Source organism: Ornithorhynchus anatinus, chromosome 18 (assembly GCF_004115215.2).
Source record: "Ornithorhynchus anatinus isolate Pmale09 chromosome 18, mOrnAna1.pri.v4, whole genome shotgun sequence".
Lineage (NCBI taxonomy): Eukaryota > Metazoa > Chordata > Mammalia > Monotremata > Ornithorhynchidae > Ornithorhynchus > Ornithorhynchus anatinus.
The window spans coordinates 23,899,045-23,924,984 of NC_041745.1; the positions used below are offsets into that span (position 1 = coordinate 23,899,045).

General features: G+C 53.6%; 1 protein-coding gene across 2 annotated transcripts in view; it reads right to left on the bottom strand.

Annotated features, from left to right (window-relative positions):
* SMOX (spermine oxidase) overlaps window positions 1-25,940 on the bottom strand; it is a 95,030-nt gene that overhangs the window by 16,358 nt on the left and 52,732 nt on the right. The window lies entirely within an intron of this gene.

The following is a 25,940-nucleotide window of genomic DNA, read 5'->3' on the forward strand; positions in this document are numbered from 1 at the left end:
GCGACCCGTAAGTAGAGGGCCGGGTCAGCTTGTCGCCTCTCGGGCCGCGGGACCAGACGGAAATTGACAGTTTGACTAGATGCCGGTATGGGGAGGAGAAACCAAAAGAATCCGTTCCTCCAGAAAGGGGGGACAGGGACGGAGATGGGGCGGAGGCCCTCCGAGGAGCGCGGTTCTCAGGTCCAGGCCGGGGCTGGGTCGGTCCACCCGGGGCAAGGGACGAGGTGCCCGTTTTGGCCTCAGACCTCCACAGTGGCAGCCCCGTCCCTCTCCGTCCCCCGCCTCCCCGTTCCTAGCGGGCCTTCGGAACCCCGGGGACGGCAAGTGGGAGCCTGGAGCGAAGACTACCCCCGCGTGGCTCCGTCTCTGGCGAGCTCGCCCTGAGTCGCTGCGTCTCTGCGTCCAGCCCCCCTCCAGAGGCGGGGACAGCAGTGGGGTGGGGGCAGGCAGAGGGCAGGAAAGACGGAGGCCCCCGAGGACAGGGCCCAGTTGGCTCAGAACACTGCGGGACCTGAAATGTCCCTCCATCCCGAGCCTGGAGGGTGGTCTCCTGGGTTAGCTGCAGTTTGACGGGTTGGACGGCCTGAGTATGCTGTGGACTCGTCTCACCCCGTGCCGGGCTGGGCACTCCATGAGGGCAAGGCCCGAATCCGTCCTGTCTCCGTCCTGGCTCCCCGAATGAAGGCAGGAACTGTATCCATCCCATCTCCCCTAACAGACTGAAGGACTCAGGGAATGTCACTGTTTATCATTGTATTGTACTTTCCCAAGTGCTTAATACAATGTTCTGCACACAGTAAGCGCCTAATAGATACGATTGAATGAATGAATGAATGGCTTTTTCTGTCCCATCTTCCCAGGAAAAGGAGGCTCCCTGAGGGAAGGGACCGTTTCCATCCCGTCTTCCCTACTGGACCAGGGGCTCCTGAGGACCTTAACTCCCCTACCAACCTGGGGGTCCTTGAGGGCCAGTGACTGTGTCCATCCCACCTCCCCAACTAGACTGGAGGCTCCCAGAGGGACTGTTTATGTCCCATCTCCCCACGGGACCAGAGGCTCCCTGAGGGCAGGGACTATTTCCGTCCCATCTTCCCACTGGATCCGGGGCTCCTTGTCTACTTCATCTATCCGATGAGATGGGGGAGCTCCCCGGGAGCAGGAACTAAGTCCATCCCACCTCCCCATGGTCTGGCAGCTCCCTGAGGGCAGGGACTAGGTTCGCCCCATCATCATCCCCTACCAGAAGCTCTCTGAGGTCAGACACCAAGCCTGTTCTCTCCAGGAACCCAGCAGCTGGCACGCAGCTGTGCCCGCTGTGGGGGTGAGGACGGGCAGGTTCCGGGGCTGTGGTGTGTGGAGGTTCCCGCCACGCTCTGTCTGACTTCTGAAGACCAGAGAGGCTTTTTCCTTCCCCTCAGCCCGGCCCTCGGGGTCCCCGATCCGGGCGGAAAGGCCACCCGGGCGGGCCGGAGGCGGGTCATAGGCAGGAAGGTGTCAGCGTGGCGGCTTCGCCGGCCGCTTGCCGTCCGGCGGTGGGGAGAGAAGCATCCCAAGCCGAGGCTTTCCCTGCGGGCCCGACAGCTCTCGGCCTCCGCCCCGCTGGCTCCCCTCCCTCCCACGCCGGGTCCCCCGGACGGTCAGCCGGTCGGCCGGTCAGCCGGCCGGCCGGTCAGCCGGCCGACCGGCCGGCAGCCGGCGCGGCTGCTGCTGCAGGAGAGGGCGCCAGGGTCGGGGCTGTAAACACACCCAGCGTGGCCGCCCGGGCCCCACGCCAGCTCCGAATGCCTGCTGACGCAATCGCAGCCAGCGGGGCAGCCGCTCACCGGGCCTCCCGTCCCCGGTTCGCTCGCTCTCTTGTCCTCTCTCTCCCTCTCCCTCCTTTGTTCTCTCTCCCTCTCTCACCCTCCATCGGGCACACACAACACAACACATTCAAGTTTACGCAAACTCAGAAACAAGTGCAAACCATTCACACTCGTGCACACTCCCCATTATGCGTTCCCCTGTTATATACGCAGGCATACGTGTCCACTCACAAACCCACACTTAGTTGTATATACAGTCCACAGTTCACATGCACACAGTGGGTGAGTGGATACATGCACTCACAAACATACACCCAGATGTGCACATACCAAACACACACATTCACTCCATTCTGTGTGGGCATACAATGTGCACGCATACACACATTCGCTCCATTACGCATGGGCACCCAACACGTGCGTGCACACCCACACACAGAGATGAGCAACGCTATATAAACCCCTGCACACTCATCCCATCATGAATGTGCACACAACGCATACATACGCCCGCACCACACACACCGAACACACAATACGTGCATGCATACACACACAAACACAGCCCAAAGTGCCAAAATGCACACATACATACTCCCAACATGCTTGTGCATACAGTATGTGCCCGCATACACATACACTTGAAAGCATGCACACAGGCAAGAATACACAAAGACACATATACCCAGCACTGGGTTGCCATGGATTCCCTGACCTCACCCAAGAGGTCACAAGCTGCAGACTGGGCTACCCACACTCAAGTCAGCCTTGACCAGTCTGCTTGTCCCTGAGCTCATCGCCTGGGCTGACTAGCTATTTTTTTTTTCATGGTATTTTTTAAGCACTTACTATGTGTCAAGCCCTGTTTTAAACGCTCAGTTAGATACAAGTTAATCAGGTCAGACCCTGTCCCACATGGGGCTCACAATCCAAAAAGGCGGCAAAACAGGTATTGCATCCCATTTCACAGTTGAGGAAACTGAGATAGAGAGAAGTGAAGTGACTCGGCCAGGGTCACACTGCAGGCAAGTGGCAGGACTGGGATTAGAATCTGCTCTGACTTCCACTAGGCCACACGGGCCCCGCAATGGCCGACGACTCTGTAATCTCCACCACAGGGACAAGAAGACCGGGTCACTGGGCTCGCACCTACCTGGGACCACCCGGCCTACTGGGAGCTCCTCTAGTTAGTCGGTCAATCGTATTTACTGAACGCTTTCTCCGTGCAAAGCACTATACTAAGCTCTTGGGAGAGTACAAAAGAACAATATGAGACACATTCCCTGCCCACAATGAACTTGCAGCCCCCAACGAGCCAGTGGACCGGGACAGCACCCGGACTTGCCGCTGACGACCTGGCACCTGTAGACGCAGAGAAGCTGATGCGGCCTGGGCCCGGGGGCGTCCTCTGCCCTCCAGCCGCAGATGCCCAACCCCACCGGGGGCAGGGGCCGAGCGGACCGGCCCAGGGACATCTGTGCCCGTCGGGACTGGGCCCCGCAGAGCCCTAGGGGGGGCAGTCCAGATCACCCCGACCAGACCCATTCGGCCCAGAATCCAACCTTACCCCCTTACGATGCCCTCGATCGGTGGGGAGGGAGGGGGCGGAAGCTGGGGCGGGGGGGACAGGGGCACAGCCCAGCCCAACCTTTGCGTGACCCACCCCGGGCACACGGGGCCACCTGGTCAGATCTCGGTCCCATACAGACTCTGTTGGCACCAGAGGGACCCTGCTGGGCAGAGGCACTGACCAGGGAGCACACTGACCCAACGGGGGGCAAGAGGATGCTGAACGGGGCATGATGGGAGGCAGAGCCTCGCTGTCCCACTTCCCTTCTCTTCCTCTCCTCGGGCTCCATCTGCCCGTCTGCTACCCACCCACCACCCTCAGGTCATCCGCAAGGGAGACCTGAGTGGGTGATCTGTGCCCGGTGGGGCCCCCGACCCCTTTGGAGACTAGCCCAGATGACACCAAGTCCGGTCTTTCCATTCTTTAGGATGGCTAGAATGAGGTCTCGTCCAGGGCCGGCATGAGGTCCGAGCTCAATTTGGGCAAAACACTAGGCCGGAGGTGAGGCGTAGGGGAATGGGACAGAGTGGGGAGGGGACCTGGCCCCTGTAGCCTCCCCAAAATTAAAAAAGCCTCACCCATCTCCCCCTCTCCCAGCTGGAAGACAGAGAAACAGCAGCACATTGGTCCTGGGGTCTCCCAGTTTATTTCCCAGGGGCTTTCAGGAACAGAAGGAGCAACCAGTTACAAAGACACACGTGTGTTATGTGTGCGTGTGCACGTCTCATTGGTGCACATATTAGTGTACATCATAATACTCGTGATAACTGTTAAGCACTTACTATGTGCTAAGCCCTATACTAAGCACTGGGGTGGGTACAAGCAAATTGGGTTGGACATAGTCCCTGTCCCCCGTGGGGCTCACAGTCTCAATCCCCATTTTACAGATGAGGGAACTGAGGCACAGAGAAGTGAAGTGACTCGCTCAGGGTCACACAGCAGACAAGTGGCTGAGACGGGATTAGAACCCATGACCTTTTGATTCCCAGGCCCGGGCTCTATCCACTGCGCCCTGCTGTACGCGGACACATATAACTGGAAAATTCTGTGTATTTGGGAGCATCTACAAGCACGTATTTGGCATATGGGTGCACCACGTGTATTCACACGTGCCTGCAGGGTTTGCCTGTGTGTTTGTGCATACGTGTGTATGTGTGGGGGAGCGTGTGGTATTCAGCTTGACTGCATTCCTCCCTTTAAGATCTCAGCACCCTCAGCTATGCCCCATTGCCGCATGGAGGGAGGCAAAGCCAGGCTTGCTGGAGCTGAGGTGGGCTGCAGGAAGGGTGGGGAGAGAGGGGGTGAGGGCAGGGGCACAGCCCAACCTGCCTGTGACCCCCAAGCACACCGGGTCGCCCGGTCAGATCCCGGAACCGGCCGGACTGTACCCGCTCTACGCTCATAACTCTCCAAGTCACCCCGTGCCATCGCCCACCCTGGGCACCTGCCTCCGGCCCCTCAGGCCCGTGGGGTGCCAACCTGCGGTATCGAAGACGGAGAGGACGGGGAGGTGTGCCCTGCAAGGGGGGCACGGGGAAAATGTCTGTTACTATTATCACACACACACAACAGAGAGTCAGACACAAAGACACACACCCTGAGGCGGCTTCCAACCCAAGCAGGGAGGCCCCTCCGTGTGGGAAAAGACAGGCAGGTATTTGTTAAGCGCTTACTAGGTGCCAAGCACTGTTCTAATCGCTGGGGCGGATACAAGGTAATCGGGTTGTCCCACGTGGGGCTCACAGTCTTAATCCCCATTTTATAGATGAGGTAACTGAGGCACAGACAAGTTAAATGACTTGCCCAAAGTCACACAGCTGACAGGTGGCGGAGGCAGGATCCGTCCTGGGCTTCCCCAGGTCCCCAACACATGTGTACACACGCACATACACACGTACCCTCTCCAGGCGGCCCCTCCCGCCATAGTCTCTCCAGGCCCCTCACACGCACGTGTATACAAACACATACATTCACACACACCCTCTGCAGTGTACCGCCCCCTACACAGTCTCTCCAGTTCCCCCCTAATAATAATAATAATGTTGGTATTTGTTAAGCGCTTACTATGTGCAGAGCACTGTTCTAAGTGCTGGGGGAGACACAGGGTAACCATGTTGTCCCACGTGAGGCTCACGGTCTTCAGCCCCATTTTACAGATGAGGGAACTGAGGCACAGAGAAGCGAAGCGACTTGCCCACGGTCACAAAACTGACAAGTGGCAGAGCCGGGATACGAACCCAGGCAGAGTACAAACACATACATACAAACACACACATCTTCTCCAGGCCCCCCACCCATGTACACACAGACACACAAATAAACACACACACATACGTACGTACACACACATATGCATGGGGCCAGCTTCTCAAAGTAGGGGTGGAGTTCATTCATTCAGTTGGATTTATTAAGCATTTTCTGTGTGCAAAGCACTGTACTAAGTGCTTGGGAGAGTACAGTATAACAATAAACGGCCACATTCCCTTCCCACAATGAGCTTACAGTCTAGAGTGCTTTGAAGTAACTGAGGTTGGGGGGGGGGGGGGGGCCACTGGGAAGAGTTAGAGGGTCTGGAAGGTCGGGTCTAAGGCTTCACCAGCCGTGAGGTGAGCAAGGCGGAGTCCAGCCTGGACGGCTGCCAGCCGGGCAGGGGGCACCGAGCTCATCCGTCGCTTCTCACTGCTCGGTAGCTCCACGCCCTATGCCCTCCGCTCCATTTCCCACCTTTCCCCAACTCTACGTCTTCACTCCTCTCTAGCCACACCTCACTCTCAACTCTCCTACCTCCATTCCCTTGCTCACTCCCTCCGTTCCCCCAGCTTGGACGACCCTCGTCCCCCACAGCAGACAAACCCCAGCCTCCCCACCCTCAAAGTCCTCCTAAAATCCCACATTCCCTATCAAATTTCCCCCAGTTAACTTCCAGCCCCCAGGCCATAGCACCCCTTTGGCCAATTCTAGCCCTCGTGAATACATGGCTACTCAAATGACTGATTTTGACCACTTGAGTTGTAAATACCTATATGTTTGTTAGAGTGAAATCTCCTTGTGGGCAGGGAATGTGTCACTTTGCTACTTGGTACTTCCCAGGCAGCTAGTACACTGCACCGTACCGAGTGAGCATTGTGGCCTAGTAGAAAGAGCAAAGCCCTGGGAGTCAGAAGGGCTCTAATCCTGGCTTTTCATTCAATCGTATTTATTAAGCATACTTACTTTCATTCGTTTCATTCATTCAATTGTATTTATTGAGCGCTTACCGTGTGCAGACCACTGTACTGAGCACTTGGAAAGTACAATTCAGCAACAGATAGCAATCCCTGCCCAACAATGGGCTCACAATCTAGAAGGGGGAAGACAGACATCAAAACAAGTAAACAGGCATCAATAGCATCAACCTAAATAAATAGAATTATAGATATATACACATCATTAATAAATAGAATAATAAATACGTCCATATGTACACAACTGCTGTGGGGCGGGGAGGGGGGTAGAGCAGAGGGAGGGAGTTGGGATGATGGGGAGGGGAGGAGGAGCAGAGGAAAAGGGGGGCTTAGTTTGGGAAGGTCTCCTAGAGAAGGTGAGTTTTCAGTAGGGCTTCGAAGGGGGGGAAGTGTGCTAGTTTGGCAGATTTAAGAAGGGAAGGCACTCCAGGATACAGGTGGGACGTGGGCCAGAGGTCGACTGTGTGCAGAGCACTGTACTATCTGCTTGGGAGAGCACAGTACAACAATAAGGAGTCACATTCCCTGCCCACAATGAGCTTACGTGCAGTGTGACCTTGGGCGTGTCACTTCACTTCTCTGACTCTCAGTTCCCTCATCCGTCAAGCGGGGGTTAAGCCCGTGAGTCTCCCGTGGGACACGGACTGTGTCCCAAATGATTTGCTGGTATCTACCCCAGCACTCAGTACAGTGCCCGGTACTAAATGTTTAAACCAATACCATAAAAAAAAAGCGCTCAACATATGCTGTAACAAGGAATCGTCCTCCTCCTACTACAGATAAGTGTGCGAGCAGGCTGAGTGCAGCCCAGACACCTGAGGGACGGAGCCAGCCCTCCCGACTTTCCTCACCTTGGCAAGGCCGCTGCAGTTTGACACCCCGAACTGCTTCCCTGGACAGCGAGAAGCCTGAGGCCTGCCCACTTACTTCTTCTTAATCTTCTACTTCTCCTAAATCTTCACTGGACTCTTTAATTTTGCATTCCTCCTTGTCCATAATTGATTCTTATCGCTCGTTGTGTCTGACCTCTCCCAAGAACAGAGATTGGGTCTGAATGGATTATCTTGTCCTTGGCCCCGAGCCTCGGAAACTTCGTCCTCCCCGTGACATTCCTGTCACTGTAGAGAGCACCGCCTTCCTCCCTATCTCACAAGCTCGTAAACTTGGTTCCTCAGAAACCCACATATTCAATCTGTCGCCGAATCCTGTCCGTTCGACCTCTGCGACGTTGCTAAAATCCTCCCTTTCCTCGTCATCCAAACTGCTACTACACTAATGCCCGTGGCTCAGTGGAAAGAGCATGGGCTTTGGAGTCAGAGGTCATGGCTTCGAATCCTGGCTCTGCCACTTGTCAGCTGTGTGACTGTGGGCAAGTCACTTCACTTCTCTGTGCCTCAGTTACCTCATCTGCAAAATGGGGATTAAGACTGTGAGCCCCACCTGGGACAACCTGATTCCCTTGTGTCTACCCCAGCGCTTAGAACAGTGCTCTGCACATAGTAAGCGCTTAACAAATACCAACATTATTATTATTAATCCAAGCGCTCATACTACCCTGCCTTGATTCCTGCATCGGCCTCCTTGCTGATCTCCCCACCTACTGCCTCTCCCCACTCCAGTCCATACTTCACTCTGCTGCTTGGATCATTTTTCTGCAAATACATTCAGCCCACGTTACCCCAGAACCTAAGACCCTTCAGTGGTTGTCCATCCACCTCCGCAACACACAGAAACTCCTCAGCATCAACTTTAAAGCACTCGATCACCTTGCCCCCTCCTATCTTATCTCCCTGATTTCCTCTTACAGCCCAGCCCTCACGCTTTGCTCCTCTAGTGCCAACATATTCATTATACTTTGATCTCGTCTATTTTGCCACTGATCTCTTGCCCGCGTCCTGCCTGGAATGCCCTCCCTCTTCCTATCTGACAGACGATAACTCCCCCGATTTTCGAAGTCTTATTGAAGGCTCATCACCTCCATGAGGCCTTCCCTGACTAGGCCCTCATTTCCTCTTCTCCCACTCCCTTCTGCGTCACCCTCGTACTCGGATTTACGCCTTTATTCACTCCCTCAGCCTCAAAGCACTTATGAACATACCAGTAATTTATTTATTTATACTTACATACTGCTCTGCACACAGTAAGGGCTCAGTAAATACTATTGACTGACTGACCGACCCAACGGTTAGCACAGACTTCTGAGTCCCGACTGGTGCTCAGCACCCCGTACCTGCTTAGGAAGGATTATTGATCCCGACCACATCAATCAATCAAAGGTATTTATTGAGCACTTACTGTGCGCGGAGCACTGTACTGAGTGCTCGGGAGAGTACATTACAGAGAGGGCCCTCCTTCAGAATTCAGGGTGCTTCATTCACCAGTGCCAGAGTGGCCCCCTGAAACACCTTGAGGCTCATGGCTTCCAAGAAGAAGGGCAGGGTGGGTCAGGGTGTCTCTGGACTCTCTTTACCCTCGGCCCCCCAGCACTTACGTACGTGTCTGTAAATTATATATGTTACAAATTATTCATATTCGTCTGTCTTCCTCTATACATTCTAAGCTAATAGTGGGCAGGGAACGTGTCTGCCAACCCTGCTGTACTGGACTCTCTCAAGAGCTTACTACAGTGGTCTGCATGTAGTAAGCACTCAATAAATACCACTGATGAGACTGATGATGAAAATTCACCAGGCATGCGCATACACACACACACCCCTTCTTCCCCCGACCCACCCAGCTCCATTAAGCCACTGAGGATAAACCAACCCCTTGAGCAAATCCAACTGCGTGGCAAAAATCTCACAGGGATCCATGCTCCCTTTTGCGCTTCCCCTTTCTCCGCCCCACAGCACTTACGTATATATGTATATATCTATAATTCTATCTATTTATATTGATGCCTGTTTACTTGTATTGATTGGGCTCTAGACTGTGAGTCCATTGTGGGCAGGGACTGTCTCTCTTTATTGCCGTATTGTACTTTCCAAGTGCTTAGTACAGTGCTCTGCACACAGTGAGCACTCAATAAATATGATTGAATGAATGAATGATTGTTCTTCAGCATTCCTCCTTCCTCCGCCACAACCCACCGAATCACTGAGCCTTTCTGACTCGGGCTGAAAACAACCAGAAGGGAAAGGGGACAGTTGTCCCCTCCCCTTCTTCAGGGACTGTCACTCGCATGAGCCCCTGAGGGACCTTCCTGGGCAGGGGGCTTGGTAGGAGGGGAGGGGAGAACTGAGAGAAGCTGCATGGCCTAGTGGATAGAACACAGGCCTGGAAGTCAGAAAGACCTGGGTTCTAACCCCAGCTCCACCACCTGTCTGCTGTGTGGCTTTGGGCAAGTCATTTCACTTATCTGGGCCTCAGTTACCGCTTCTGTAAAATGGGAATTGAGACGGTGAGCCCCACGTGGGACAGGAACTGTGTCCAACTCAATTTGCTTGTATGCACCCCAGCGCTTAGTACAGTGCCTGGTACATAGCGAGTGCTTAACAAATGCCATAACTGTCACTATAATTATTATTCTTTGGCCCTCAGTTCCCTCATATGTAAAATGAGGATTAATACTGTGAGCCCCATGTGAGACAGGGACTGTGATCAACCTGATTTGCTTGTATGTACCCCAGCGCTCAGTATGGTGCGTGGCACATAGTAAGAGCTATGTGCCAGGCACATATACCATTAAAAAAGAAAAAAAAAAAGGAGGCAGCACTGCTCCACACCAACCCACTGACTCTGAACCGGTCCCGCCGCCGCTTCCGGCCCCAGGCGGCCGGGCTCTGGCCCAAGGTTTCCGGCTGCGGGCACCGACACTGGAGCTCGGGATGATGGAGAGCGAGAGAGGGAGGGGGACGTTCTGTTCCCTCGGTGGCCGTGGAGGGGTTCGGCGCTCCCCCCTGCGCCTCAGACAAGGCTGTTATTCTTCTGGGAAGACGGGGGAGGGGGCCGGGGAAGCTTCTCGGCCCGGCCCGCTCTGGGAACACGAAGGGGGAGGTCGCACACCCCAGGAAGGGGGTGGCGGGGGAGAGAAAGGGGAAGGGCCATCCGCAGGGTGGCTGCAGGCTCAGCATAACCTCTGACCCCGGCCTCGGGGAGCTGACAGGCCAGGCAGGGAGGAGGCAGGCAAGGCGGGCAGAGTTTGCGTTTTAACAAGGAGCGATAGTTTCCACAAAAGAGAAAAACTGAGCAAATGGACCCGAAAGAGATGAACCGATCAAATTATCCACTAGACTTTCGGCTTCTTGAAGGCAGGAATCATGTCTACTTACTGTACAGCTCCTGATGCTTAGCACGGGGCTCCCAATATGTGGCCAGAGTTCCCCGCTTCTAGTCTGTAAGCTCGTTGTGGGCAGGGATGTGTCTTTTTATTGTCATATCGTACTCTCTCAGGTGCTTAGTACAGTGCTCTGCGTGCGGTAACCACTCGATAGATACGAGTGAATGAATAAATGATAAATATTGCTGATTTCTGATTGAATCGCCAGGACGCTTGAAGATCGAATGAATGAATGGCCCAGATCCCAGGCCCTTCACTATTTCTCAGCCTCCCTCCTCTCAGTGGGAAGCCCACCCGGTGCCCCCACCCCAGACCGTTTCCGGCCACATCGCAACCCAGACGGGACGGAATCTCACTCGGTTCCTCCTCCGGGCCCTTACCTGGCCCTTCCCCGTGTCCCAGTTTTGTCTGGATCAGCCACTCACGGCCACTCACCCCAGCCTCTACTCCCCTGAGCTCCTCCTGTTCTCTTCTACACCTCCCACGCTCCACTTCCCTGAGCGTCTTGCTCTCCTCCACTCACTCCTTCCCCCATTGCCGTGAGGGCCTCCTCTCCTCCACTCATCCCTCCTCTCCACTCCCCCAAGCACACGCTCACCAGTACATTTTTTCGATCTGCAGCTTTTGACCATATCATATTTTTAGTTCGAGGTTCTTCAGTTCCGGAAGCTGAGCCAGCCCTGGTCTCTGTGGTCCGAGGGCCCTGGGTAGCCTGCCCATTCCCTCTGAGACTGGTAGCCCGACACCTGAACCGGAAATCTTTCCAACCCCAGGCTCCGGCCCCCAGGCAGGTCCAGTTTCAGTCTGCCCTCTCCCCTGGCGTGTGTTTCTTCATCTTTCTCTTACAATCTCTTTTCTCTCTCTCTCTGCCCCCAACCTAGCCCCTGGGTCTCTCCCAGACCGACCCTACACCTCAGAAGAGACCAGAGCAGGGGCAAGGAATGAACACGGACGTTGCGGCACTGTCGATTAACCCAGCCCCTCAGGTGGGAGCCGCCACAGACAAGCCTCTGGCCCGAGCATTGGTGTCCCTGCCTCTCCCTCTGCCCCCTGCTCCTGCCCCAGCCTCTGCCCCAGCCCCTGCTCCAGCCTCTGCCCCAGCCCCTGCTCCAGCCTCTCACCCGGCCCCTGCCAGGCAAGGTGACTTATTGTGCCCCTCTCTGTGGCCCCCGCTAGGGCCTGCTTGGTTGGAGGCCCGTGACTCCCGGGGCAGGAGGGAAGTTTTTCCCATCAGGATCATCCCTCCCACAGGACTAGAGAGGAACCTAGACCAGTCGGGGGAGGGAGGGAAGGAGGGCTGGAGCCGGGAATAGTCCATCCACCTCTCACCCATCCGGCCCCCAGCAGACAGATGTCTGACAAACAGGCACACAGCAGCCAGACGCCAGTTCCTGGAAGCAAGATAACGTCTGAGTCACGTTCTGAGCAAGGAGTTCCAGTTCCTCCTGCCCGTGCCTGCCCTGCTCCACAGCTGCTGGGCACATTTCTCAGCCCACAGATACTCCAGTAAGTAGCAACCCTCCCTCCCCCTCTTTAAATAGGGAGCTCCTAGGGGACAGAAACTCGATCCAGTCTAAGTGCCGTGTCATGACTGCCCCAGATCCTAGCCCTTAGTACACAGCTTGGCACACAGTAAGCACTTTATAAATACCATCGTTATTATTATTATTGACTTTACAGTGAGAATGAAGGGGGAGTCAAGTCAGTACTGGCTTCTGCTCCTTCCACTATGCGAGGAGGAGAGAAGAATGGATTACTAGAGGAGCAGGGTGGCCTAATGGAAATCAATCAATCAACCAGCGGTATTTATTACCGTGTGCAGAGCACTGTGCTGGGAGCTTGGGAGAATACAAGATCACGGACCCGTGCATCAGAGGACCTAGGTTCTAATCCTGGCTCCGCCACCTGTCTGCTGTGTGAATTTGGGCAAGTCATCTAACTGCTCTGTGCCTCAGTTACCTCATCTGTAAAATGGGGATTAAGATTCTGAGTCCTGGCTCTGCCACCTGTCTGCTGTGTGACCTCGGGCAAGTCACTTCACTTCTCTGTGCCTCAGTTACTTCATCTATAAAATGGGGATGAAGACTGTGAGCCCCATGTGGCACAGGGACTGTGTCCAACCTGATTAACTTTTACCTACCCCTGAGTGGCTGGCACAGTAAGCACTTAACAAACAGCATTAAAAAAAAAAATCTTGTGGACTAGGGGTTCTATTAGAGTGCGAGCCCCTTGTGGACCGGCAATGTTTCACTTCAACTGACCCACTGATGCTATTTACTGAGCGTTTACTGTGAAAAGAGCACTGTACAAGGTGCTTGGGTGAGTACCCTACAGTGGGATCGGTGGACGCAACCTCTGTCCTGAAGCAGCTTACAATCTAAAGGGGAGACAGACAGTGAAATCAGTTAGAGGTGGGGCAGAGTACAAAGGTCTGGACATAACAGCACCAGCCTGGTCCTCACTGCCTTCAGGATTGGGCAAAGGTTGGGAGGCCTCAGGTGCAGATCAGCGAAACGGGAGGGTGGGAGGGGAAGGAGGAGAGACGGCGATCAGTGCCCGAAGTGCTCTGGTCCAAGCCCGGGAAGGGGGTGGCAGGGGGAGGCCCCCTTTCCCAGCCCAGTTGATACAGGAAGCCGAGATCCCTCAGTCCCGGCACTGTGGGATGTCGGCAAGCTTGGCGGGGCAGGGGGTCCTGGCCCGGGAATGAGTCAGCCCCTACCGAAGCCCCCAACACGCCATTCGCAGGAACGGGACCAGAGGCCTCGGAGCGTTTTCTCAGCGTTTTCTCAGCATCGTCAACCGTCTGACATCCCAGGACCCCACTGGCCTAGTCAGCCGCACGGTGGACTTCCCCTCCCAGGCCTGAGACGTCAGGATCCCCGGATAAGGAAGGGACCGGGGGCTGGTGGGCCCGGCCTCGCCCTCTGCCTTCGGGGAAGGTTCTGCCAGCAGAAATTAATCTAGAGAATGACCAAGTCTGGAGGAGGGATACAGACACACAAACATATGCATGCTCTCCTGTTTTGACATATAATAATAATAATAGTGCCTGACACATAGTAAGCACTTAGCAAATACCATTATTATTATTATCATAATTGTGGTATTTGTTAAGCGCTTACTATGTGCCAGGGACCATATTAAGTGCTGGGGTGGATATAAGCAAATTGGGTTGGACACGGTCCCTGACCCACATGGGGCTCTCAGTCTTAATCCCATTTTACAGATGAGGTAACTGAGGCACAGGGCCCCACCCCAGAAAGTCCAGGATCTGCCGATGTCTCCACCAGGGCCTTCAGCACAGGCTTCCAGCTCTTCTCTGACTGGACACAGGTAGAGGGGCACAGGCACGGTACCGGTTTACAGCTCAGCCCGTGACTCACTGACCTGGCCCAAGCACAACCTCTGGGCCTCAGTCTTACCCTCTTTAAAATGGAGCTGAATCATCTCCCACAGGGGTGGGGGTGGGAGGAGGAGAGGGACTCATGTTTTCACAACAGGGAAGCAGCAGGGCCCAGTGGAAAAAGGCCAGGCCCGGGAGTGAGAGGACCTGGGTTCCAATCCCAGTCCACCACTTGACCGCAGTGTGACCTTGGGCAAGTCACTTCTCTGTGTCAGTATCCACATCTGTTAAGTCAGGCATCGATACCCGTCTCCCTTCCGCTTCTACCGTGAGCCTCGGATGGGACAGGGACCGTGTTCAACCTGAATATTTTGTATCTACCCTAGTTCTGAGTACAGTGCTTGGCACATAGAAAGTGTCATTATATATTATATATTGTAACTGTTATTATTATATGAATCAAACTGCTTGGAGATATTTGGGGAGAGGCACAGGGTTGGGAAGGAGCTCTACAGGGTAATTTTTTCCTCCCTCTACCTTCTCTGGGAGGTTGGCAATGGAAAGCAGTGTGGCCTAATGGAAACAGCACGGGCCTGGGAGTCAGAGGACGTGGGTTCTGCTCCTGGTTCTGCTACTTGTCTGTTGGGTGATCTTGAGCAAGTCACTTCACTTTTCTCTGCCTCAGTTACCTCCTATGTAAAATGGGGATTAAGACTGAGTCCCATGTGGGACAGGGACTGTGTCCCACCTGATCAGCTTGGAATCTATCCCGACATTTAGAACAGAACCTGAAGCGTCGTAAACTCTTAATAAATACCATTTTTAAAAGTCTCTCTTGGGTTTAGAAATCTCCAGAAAAGGAGCTTCTAAAATTGGCATGATACTGTCCAGCTCTAACCCTACTGTGGCTTCAGGTCATAGAAGGCTCTAAGGGCCAGGGATGGATGGAGGGATGGGAGACCAGATCGGCTGGTGACATTCCACCGGGTGACCAGAGCGGTTGTCATCCAGGCCTGGGGTTTTTGCACTGCCCTAACTCCAAGGATGCGGGGAGACATGAGGAGGAGGTGTAGGCTCAGGAATGGGAAATATTTTTAGAAATTGTGGGGGGGGGCAGGGGAGATGCCCCCAATCTCACTGAGGTAGGGGTGACCCCAGGTGACTCAGCAGCGAACAGGTTAGTGCGGTAAGGACGCAGAGAACGTTGGGGAGGTTCAATGACTCGCACTCATGACGGGGGAGACGGGGACCAGGAGGTGGAGGGAGGGGAGGAGGGGAGGGTCACATGACATGGCTCACTGTGCCCTGGGGAAGCTCAACCTGTTTGAGGAGACACACCCACCCCCAAACACACAAGGGCGAGGCTTGCCACTCCTCCTGACTCAGTCTTCCTTGGCAGGCCGAGGACGGTCAGACAGGGACAACGTGTCTGCCTTCCGGAGAGGGGCTCGCCCAGGCCGAGGAGGGGGTGGGGGGCCCCGGGACAGGGGAGGGGGGGAGTGTAAAACAAGACAGGGGAGGGCTACCTAGAAGACAGAGCGAGGCCCAGAGGGAGGAGGTAGGGAGTCAGGAGACCTTGATTCTATTTATTGCTATTGTTTTTGTCTGTCCGTCTCCCCCGATTAGACTGTAATCCCGTCAGTGGGCAGGGATTGTCTCTACGTGTTGCCGAACTGTACATTCTAAGCACTTAGTACAGTGCTCTGCACATAGTTAGCGCTCAATAAATACTATTGAATGAATGGATGGATTCTAATCCCAACTCTGCCGCTTGCCTCTGTTTCCTCACCTGTAAAATGGGGATTCAATAACTCTTCTCCCTACAGTTTAGGCCAAGAGGCCCATATGGATCCGGAACTGTGACCTCCCTTAAATCTATCCCACCACTTGGCATACACTAAGCCCTTAACAAATATCCTCATCATAACTATTACTACTATTATTATCACTATTATCCTGGGTTGGGGGAAGAGTTGGCATGTCTTTGTCCCCAAATTCAGATTAGCTTCTTGGCCTGTTGCAGTGGGAGCACCCTAATTCCGACCCGATAATTCCCCCGGCCATTTTCAGGCAAAAACTGCTTCCAGCCACCTTACAGTTATCTGGGTAAAGTGGGGGGCATTTTCTCGATCCTAGGGCCCTTGGGATGGCGTCCGTTCCTGGGCTCTGGTCACACAGGGCCGAGATTAGAACCCAGATCCTCTGACTCTCAGGCCCATGCTCTCTCCACTACTGCACCTTGCTTCTCGCCTCGGGGATAGGGAATCAGGCAGAAGTCGGGGAGACTTTAATCCCGGTGAACCTACTGGTTCCACTCTCTCAACTCCCGCTGAGCGTCTGCCTGGCTAGCAAGCCGGACGGGCAGACAGGCAACTTTTGTAGCTGCCAGCTGCCGGCTGCCCATCCTCCTTCTGCCGACAAACATTTCTGAGGCAGAATTCCTTTGGCAGCCCCAGAGTCCCTTCTGAGGTCATCTCGTCCAGTCTCCCGCTTCTGGGCAGCACCTAGTCTTTACGGACCTTTTCAGGGTTCATGTCCAGAGATGCCTGCATCCAAACTCCCGGAGGCAGACGGCCTTCCCGTCCCAGTCCCTGACGGTCAGCGGCTCCAGGCACCCACATCCTCAGGCCTAGATGTCAGCCGGGTTGCAAATCCGGGCAGGGTGTGTTATCGCGAATTCTGCCTCCCTCTCTATTCCCACCCCAGGCAGGGCATGAGCTGGTAGATAGTAATAATATTAATTATAATTGTGGTATTTGTTAAGTACTTACTACGTGTCAGGCACTGTAATAAGTGCTGGGGCGGATCCAAGCAAATGGAGATGGACACAGTCAATGTCCCAGGTAGGGCTCACGGTCTCAAACCCCATTTTACAGATGAGGTAACAGGCACAGGGGAGGGAAGTGACTTGCCCAAGGTCACATAGCAAACAGGTGTATGCTGCAGGGGAGTGCGGGGTTCAGTGACTCGGTCCCGGGCACAGACCGGAAGTGCCACTGCCCGGCCCCAAACGCCCCAGGATCCTGGATGGGAGTTAGCCTGTGGATAGTCTCGTCCTCTGGATGCAGATCACCTGCCCAGATCCCGCCTCCTTACACTCATGTCCTCTCCCAAGTGCTTACTTGCTACAGTGCTCTGCATACGGGGGGGCTCTCAATTCCCCTGATTGACTGACATACTGGGGGGAGGGCTTCCCGTCGATCTTGGCATCAAGCAGAAATTCCTCCCCATCAACGTCAGAGCGCCCTACCAGTTCTCCCCACTTACCTCCCTCCTCTTCCACTACAGCCCGGCCTGCAGACTTTGCTCCTCTAACGCCGACCTGCTCACCGTCCCTCAATCTCACCTAGCCCGCCATCGACCCCTGGCTCACACCCTCCCTCTGCATCCCCCTTCACACGTGACAGACCACCTCTCTCCCCATCTTCAAAGCCCTCCTAAAAAATCACATTTTAACAGGAAGCCTTCCCTGACTAACCTCTCTCATCCTCCCCTACCCTAGTCTCTCTCCCTTCTGCAGCACCTTTGCACTTGAGCCTAACCCACAGGCGCTCTGATATTCACCCCACCCCCACAGCACTTCTGTCCGTATGTTTTTTCCTCTACCCGTAATTTATTTTAGTGCCTGTCTTCTTCATCAGACCGTGAACTTCCTGAGGGTGGGGAATCATATCTACCAAATATAGTGTATTCTCCCAACACATGGCATAGTTCATTCATTCATTCAAAAGTATTAATTGAGCGCTTACTATATGCAGAGCACTGTATTAAGCACTTGGAATGTACAATTCGGCAACAGATAGCGACGATCCCTGCCCAATAACGGGCTCCTTTGTGCACAGTAGAGAAGCAGCATGGCGTAGTGGATACAGCACAGGCCCAGGAGTCGGAAGGTCAAGGGTTCTAATCCCGGCTCCGCCACTCATCTGCTGTGTGACCTTGGGCAAGCCACTTCACTTCTCTCTTGCCTCAGTTCCCTCATCTGTAAAAGGGGGATTGAGACTGTGAGTCTTACGTGGGACAGGGTCCGTATCCAACCTGATAAACTTGTAACTACCCCGGGCTTAGAACAGTGCCTGGCACATAGCAAGCACTTGACATATATCATAATTTTTATTATTACAGTAAGTTCTCAATAAATAACACTGATTGATTGATGGGGAATGAAGTGTGGTAGGGATGGGGGTGGTTTTTTATTATTATTATTGAATTTCTTAAGTGCTTGCTCTGCACCGACAGGTTTCCTAAGCATTGGGGTAGCGACGAGATAACCAGGTCAGATACGGTCCCTGTCCCACATGGGGCTCGTGGTCTAGGGGAGAAGGAGGACAGGCATGGCATCCTCGTTTTATAGATGAAGAAACTGAGCCACAGAGAAGTTCAGTGACGTGCCCAAGTCACGCAGCAGGCAGAGTAGGGATTAGAATCCAAGTCCTCTAACTTTCAGGCCACACCGGGAGTTTTTCCACTAAGCAGTGGATAGAGCATCGGACTGGGAATAAGGATTTGGGGTCTAATCTCAGCTTTGCCACCTGTCTGCTGTATGACCTTGGGTAAATCACTTAACCTCTCTGTTACCTCATCTGTAAAATGGGGGAGAAGACTGTGAGCCCCATGTGGGGACTGTGTCCAACCTGATTAGCTTGTATCTACTCCGGGGCTTAGTGAGGTGCCTGGCACATAGTAAGCACTTAGAAAATACCATTAAAAAAAGCCACACTGTTTTGATTCCTTTCAAAAGGAAGCAGCACTGAGAGGTGGGATGGTGCTGGGGAGGGGAGTCACAACATGCCATTTTCAAAGAGGAAAAACCAATAAATCAAGTGATAGGGTCTGTCTGGTTCCAATGCCCTTCTGAAGCCCTCACTGCCTTCTGGCAGTTTAAACTGGTCTTTAAGAGGCCTTCTAGACAAGCGGCATGGCCTAGTGGGAAAAGTGCAGGCCTGGGAGCCAGAGGGTCTGGATTCTAATCCCAGTTCTGCCACTTTCTTGCTGGGTGACCTTGGGCAAGTCTTTGTGCTTCAGTTTCCTTATCTGTTGTCTCTCTCCCTTTAAACTGAACCTCTCATGGGACGGGGACTGTGTCTGATCTACATGTATGGTGTCTACCACAGCTCTGGGGACACAGAAAGTGCTTCACAAATGCCACAATGAAAAATAAGCTCCTCAAAGGTAGGGACCAGGTCCTTTCCTCCTAGCATTTGCTCCCAAGCACCCGGGACAGACTTCGGTGTCTGGCAGCTGCTCTGTAAAGGCAAGCGGATGATGAGGATGAGGGTGAAAGCTTTTTTCTGTTCCTTGGAAATGATCACCCCCGTGGGAGTCTGTCCTTAGGCTGGTGATCAGGGGTGACTAATCTTGTCTCCTCCATCAGTGAGTGAGCTATAGGCCAGTCCGCCCAGGGGGGCGAAGAGCTGGGTCCACATAGTTCCCTGGGGGATTCACAAGCCCCGACCACAACTTTCTGGTTAACAGTGTGACCTAGTGGTTAGGGCATTGGCCTGGGAATCAGAAGGACCCGGGTTCTAATCCCGGCTCCGCCACTTTTTGCTGTATGACTTTGGCAAAATCCCTTCACTTCTCTGTGCCTCAGTTACCTCAACTGTAAAATGGGGAATAAGATTGTGAGTTCCACGGGGGACATGGACTGTGTCCAATCTGATTACCCTGTATCTCAAGGCTTAGTACAGTGTCTGGCACGTCCTGCCTCTGGCCTGGAATGCCCTTCCTCTTCATATCTGACAGACAATACTCTCTCCTCCCTTCAAAGCCTTAATGAAGGCTCATCTCCTCCAAGAGGTCTTCTCCGACTAAGCCCTCCTTTCCTCTTTTCCCACTCCCTTCTACATCGCCCTGACTTGCTCCCTTTATTTATCTTGCCACCCAGCGCCACAGTAGTATTGCACATACCTAAAATGTATTTATTTATATTAATGCCAGTCTGCCCCCCTACACTGTAAACTCATTGTGGGCAGGGAGTGCTATATTGTTATATTGAAACAGCATGGCTTAGTGGATACAGCACGGGCCTGAGAGTCAGAAGGCTATGAGTTCTAATCCCAGCTCCACCACTGTCTGCTGGGTGACCTTAGGCAAGTCACTTCATTTCTCTGTGCCTCAGTTAACTCATCTGTAAAATGGGGCTGTGAGCCCTATGTGAGACAGGGACTGCGTCCAACCCAACTACCTTGATTCTACCCCAGTGCTTAGAACAGTGCCTGGAACATAGTAAGCCTTTAACAAATACCATCATCATTATTATTATTAGAAATTACTCTCCCAAGCGCTTAGTAGAGTGTCCTGCACATGGTAAGTGCTCAATAAATATGATTAACCTACAGATTAGTAAGCGTTTAACAAGTACCATTAGAAAAAAGAGTGACGCAATGTACAGGGAAAAGGGCTGGCTTCTTTCTTTGCCCCTGCTTATGTCACAAACTCTCCTGGGTTCTGGGGTCTCATGTGGGAGTGGGTTACTAACGAGGACACTTTCTGGGTGCGTGTCCCGCCTCCCCCATCAGACAGGCATCCCCTTAAGGGTAGGGACCACGTCCCCTCCTCCTTCCTCTATCACTCCCAGCCCCAGACTCTGTACCCAGAACACACAGGACAGGTCGTGGACATTCAGAAAGAGAAGCTGAGTTCTCTCCCTGGTTGTCCTGCCTCTAGCACCGACTCCCAGGGCCACCCAGAACAAGGCTCTGCCACTCCATGCCTCAGTTTCCCCCCTCTCTGCCCAAACTCTCAGGGGTCCCGTGAGGCTGAGCTCTACACCGGCCAGGCACCGTGGGGGTTTCTCCAGCCCGGCCCCTCCGGGGTGTGAGCTCAGCCCACAGCCCACATGCTCAGAAACTTTGCCTGCCCAGCACGGATCACATGTCTCCTCCACGCCTACTCTGGAACTTCCCTCCTCCCCCCAGTTCCATCCCCGAGGTCCCAGACGCTGGGAAGCAACGAACGAAAAGGTCACAGAGCCTTCTGCCTTTGGAGGCTCGCTAGTTTGTCCAGCTCCCTCCTCTCTCCCACCCCCGGCCTTTCCCTTATGCTAGTTCTTTCCTCTCTCCCATCTGCCCTGGCTTTTCCCTTCGACTAGCCCCTTCCCCTCTCTCACCCCCAGGCCCTTCCCCTTTCATTCATTCAATCAAATTTATTGAGTGCTTACTGTGTGCAGAGCACCATACTAAGCGCTTGGGAGAGTACAATAGAACAATAAACAGACCCATTCCCTGCCCACAACAAACCCGCAGTTTAGAGGGGGAATCAGATACCAAAATAAATCAGTAAATTACAGATAGGTACCTAAGGGCTGTGAGGCTGGGAGAAGGGATGAATAAAGGGGGTAAGTCGGGGTGACACAGAAAGGAGTGGGAGGAGAGGAAAGGAGGGGTTTAGTCAGGGAAGGTCTCTTAGAGGAGATGTCCCTTCTGTCAGCCCCCTTCTCTCTCCCACCCCTGCAGGTCTTCCTCTTCTGCCCAGCCCCAGCCTCCCTTTCACACATAGAGGCCTTTTCCTCTAGCCCAGCCTCCTCCTCCCAGTCCCATCCTCTCTCCCACCCCCTGGCCTTTCCCCTCCGCTAGCCTTTCAACCTCCAGGCCTTTCCCTACTGCCCAAGCCCCTCTGCTGTCAGCACTCATCCACAGTGGGGCCAACCATGACACTGCAGCGATTCCCAGTCCATCTGTTTTCCAGCATCCTCAGTGACAGCAGGCAGGTGGCATTGCTCCCACAAGCCTGGGGGACGAGCCAGAGTTCAACGAGCATCAGCCTCTTCCCCCAGAAACATTATCCAACCTTGGCCTCACTGACACTCTCTCCTCCCGTTTCTCTTCCTATCTCTCTGTCTACTTCTCCTCAGTCTCTCTGGCAGGTTCCTCCTCCGACTCCCACCTTCCAACTGTGGGAGTCTCCCAAGGCTTAGTTCTGGGTTCCCCTCTGTTCTCCATTTATACTCATTGCCTCGGAGAATTCATTTGCTCCCATGGCTTCAACCACCACCCTTTGGGTGGATGATTCCTAAATCTACCTCTCCAGGTCTGACCTCTCTCATTCTCTGCAATCTCACATTTCCTTCTGCCTTCAGGACATCTCTGCTTGGATGTCCCACCGTCACTTCAAACTTAACATGTTCAAAATAGAACTCCTCATCTTCCCACCCAAACCCTTCCCTCCCACAGACTTTCCCATCGCTGTAGATGGCACCACTAACTTCCCTGTCTCACAAGCCTGTAACCTCAGCATTATCACTGACTCGTCTTTCCCATTCAACCCAAACATTCAATCTGTCACCAAATCCTGTTGGATCTATCTTCATTGCATGTCTGGAATCTGCCCCTTCTTCTCTATCCAAATTACTACTACCTTGATCCAAGAACTTATCATTTCTCACCTCCTTGCTGACCTCCATACCTCTTATCTCTCCCCACTCTCGTTCAAACTTAACTCTGCTGGAGAGATCATTTTTTTCTGAAAAACCGTTCAGCCCATTCTTCCCCACTCCTCGAGAACATCCAGTGGCCACCCATCTACCCCTGCAATAAACAGAAACTGCTTACCGGCGGCCTCAAGGCTCTGAATCAGTTTGCTTCCTCCTACCTAATCTCTCTGGTGTGGTACTACAGCCCAGCCCCAGTGCCTTGCTCTGTACCTCAATCTTGTCTATCTCGCCACCAACCCCTTGCCCAAGTCGTCCCTCGGGCCTGGAACCCCCTCCTCCTTCACATCTGAAAGTCCACCACTCTACCCCCCTTCAAAATCCTCCTAAAATCCCATCTTCTCCAAGAGACCTTCCCTGACTAAACTCTCATTTTCCCTCCCCATCCTCCCCTCTGCATCCACTATGCAATTGGCCATGTACCGCTTAAGCACTTGGATATTCACCCCAGCTCCATAGCACTTATGGAAATATCAATTTATACTACCTTTTCCCCCTCTGTAATTTATATTAATGTTTGTCTCTCCCTGTAAGCCCTAAACTCCTTGTGGGCAAGGATCATGTCTATAAACTCTATTGCTCTGTACTTCCCCAAGCCTTTAGTACAGTGCTCTGCAAACATCACTGCCTGACTGATTCCCTGCCAACCCTTGAGAAGCAGCATGGCTTAGTGGAAAGAGCACGGGCTTGGGAGTCAGAGGACATGGGTTCTAATCCCAGCTCCACCGCTTCTTGTCTGCTGTGTGAGCCACTTAACTTCCCTGTGCCTCCGTTACCTCATCTCTAAAATGGGCATTAAGACTGTGAGCCTCACGTGGGACAACCTGATTATCTTGTATCTACCCCAGCTTAGAACAGTGCTTGGCACATAGTAAGTGCTTAACAAATACCATCATTATTAATTACTACTATGATTATTGACACTGGAAATAACAGCCCTGAGACCCTGTCCACGCATCCTGGATCTTCCCAGCTGGAAAAGACTGACTGACAAAGAATCCACTGACAATCCACTAGATCGTCGACTCCTTCCCTAGATCATAGGCTCCTCGAGGGCAGAGATCCTGTCTACCTTTCCATATTGGACTCTCCCAAGCGCTTGGAACAATATCCTGTACACATTAAGTGCTCAATAAATACCAGTGATGGAGTGATGGGTTGAAGCAACCCCCAGGGGTCGGGAGAGTTGGGAATGAGCTACTGTGCTGTGGGACCGGGAGGTCGCTGGAGCCCAAACTGATCTGGGCTGTTTACGACAGAGCAGGGGCCCGGACCCCCAGGGGCAGGCCAGGCTGGATGGCCTCCCATGGCACTGACCCTTGGACGGCCTGGAGCGGGCCCCTTACCGGGGACCCCCTCTCCAACCAGGTCGGGGCTCGTCCCGCTCCGTCTTCCTGGGAAAACAACAACTCTGCCCTTCACCCGCATAGAGGTACCAGGTTGTTCTCAAGGGCTGAGCACCAAGCGGGCCCGCTGGACCCTCCCGCCCCCGGCTGGGACCCCTCCACCGAACCTCTGGCCTCTGGCGGGGTCTCCGGGGTCGCTCAGAGAAGGCGGGATGCTGGCTTGGGTGCCTGACCCTGGACCTGCTCGGTCAGCTGAGGCCAGAGCAGGGATGGAGAGCAATGGGGATGTAGGTGGAGAGCCCCTACTAGAACTCAGCACATGGAGCCCGAGACACGCAGTGGCACACAAAAATAGGCAGAAACACACACGTACGTATACACACACGCACACACACAATGACAGAGACACAGAGACAAGCAGACTCACACAGAGAAGCAGACACACACAGAGAAGCAGACACCCAAACAAAAGCTGACACAGACAAGCGGACACAAAAACAAGCAGACAAGCAGACACACAGACAAGCACACACAGACAAAAGCAGACTCAAACAAGCAGACACACAGTGACAAGCGGACACACAGAGAAAGGAGATGCACAGGCAAGCAGAAAGGCAGGCAAGCAGAAAGACAGGCAAGCAGACACACAAAGAGAAAATGAGAGGAGAGTAAAGAGTGTAAGTAGCAGGAAGAAAAGATGAGAGAACAAAGAGCACAGAAAGAGGGAGGAAAGAAAGAGACCAAGAAGAGAACAAAGGAAAAGAAAGCGGAAATGAGCCAGAGAGCGAGGCAGCTCCTGGACCCGGCCGGGGGAATGGGAAATGATCCCAGACACAACGTGGCGTGAACATTCTCAGAAGCTGCTGGCGGGGCAGTCTGACAAGCTACCGACTCCCCCCTCCCACCTCTGCATCAACTATGAACTTGGCGTTGGACTACGTAATCACTTTGATACTCAAGCCCAGCCCCACGGAACTTCTTTACGTCTCCTTACACTCTCCTATCTCCCATATCCCTAATCCACTTTAATGTCTGCCTCCCCCTGTGGACCGTAAGCTCCTTGTGAGCAGGGATTGGGTCTGCCAACTCTGTTGTAGGGTACTTTCCCAATCCAGGGGGACCTCAGCCCACGGGGATTCAGACCAGACCCACAACAATCCTCCGGGAGCTCAGCCTGCAGAGACACAGAGCAGACACACAACAGTCCTCCGGGATCTCAGCCCATAGGGATCCAGACCAGACACAGAATAATCCACCGGGAGCTCATTCTGTAGGGATCCAGACCAGACACGCAACAATCCACCGCTAGCTCAGCCTGCAGAGACACAGAGCAGACACAGGACGATCCACCTGGAGCTCATTCTGTAGGGATCCAGACCAGACACACAACAATCCACCCAGGGCTCAGCCCGCAGGGACCCAGAGCAGACAGAGAACAATCCACCGTGAGCTCAGCCTGCGGAGACACAGACCACGCACGGGACAATCCACCTGGACCCTCGTTCTGTAGGGATGCAGACCAGACACACAATAATCCTCCATGAGCTCAACCCGCAGGGTCACAGACCAGGCAGGTAAAACAATCCACCGGAGGCTCAGCCCACAGCGACACAGAGCAGACGTAGAACAATCCACCGTGAGCTCGGCCCGCAGGAACACAGACCAGGCAGGGAACAAGTTACCGGGAGCAATCCGGGGAGGGGCCTAGGTAGGCCAGGGGTCCCAGATTAGGGGCACGCTAAGAGAGGCAGGGAAATTAGAGCATGCCCATTGTTGAGGGTATCCCTAACCCCTCTCCGGGGAACAGTAAGGCCTCCGGCCAACTTTCACACTCTCTTCCAGGGGATGGATGAATAGGTCGATTCTTCACTTCGTTTGGACCCAAGGAGAGGAGTCTATTACCAGAAATAACGCTAATAATAATCACGATCAATTATCAGGT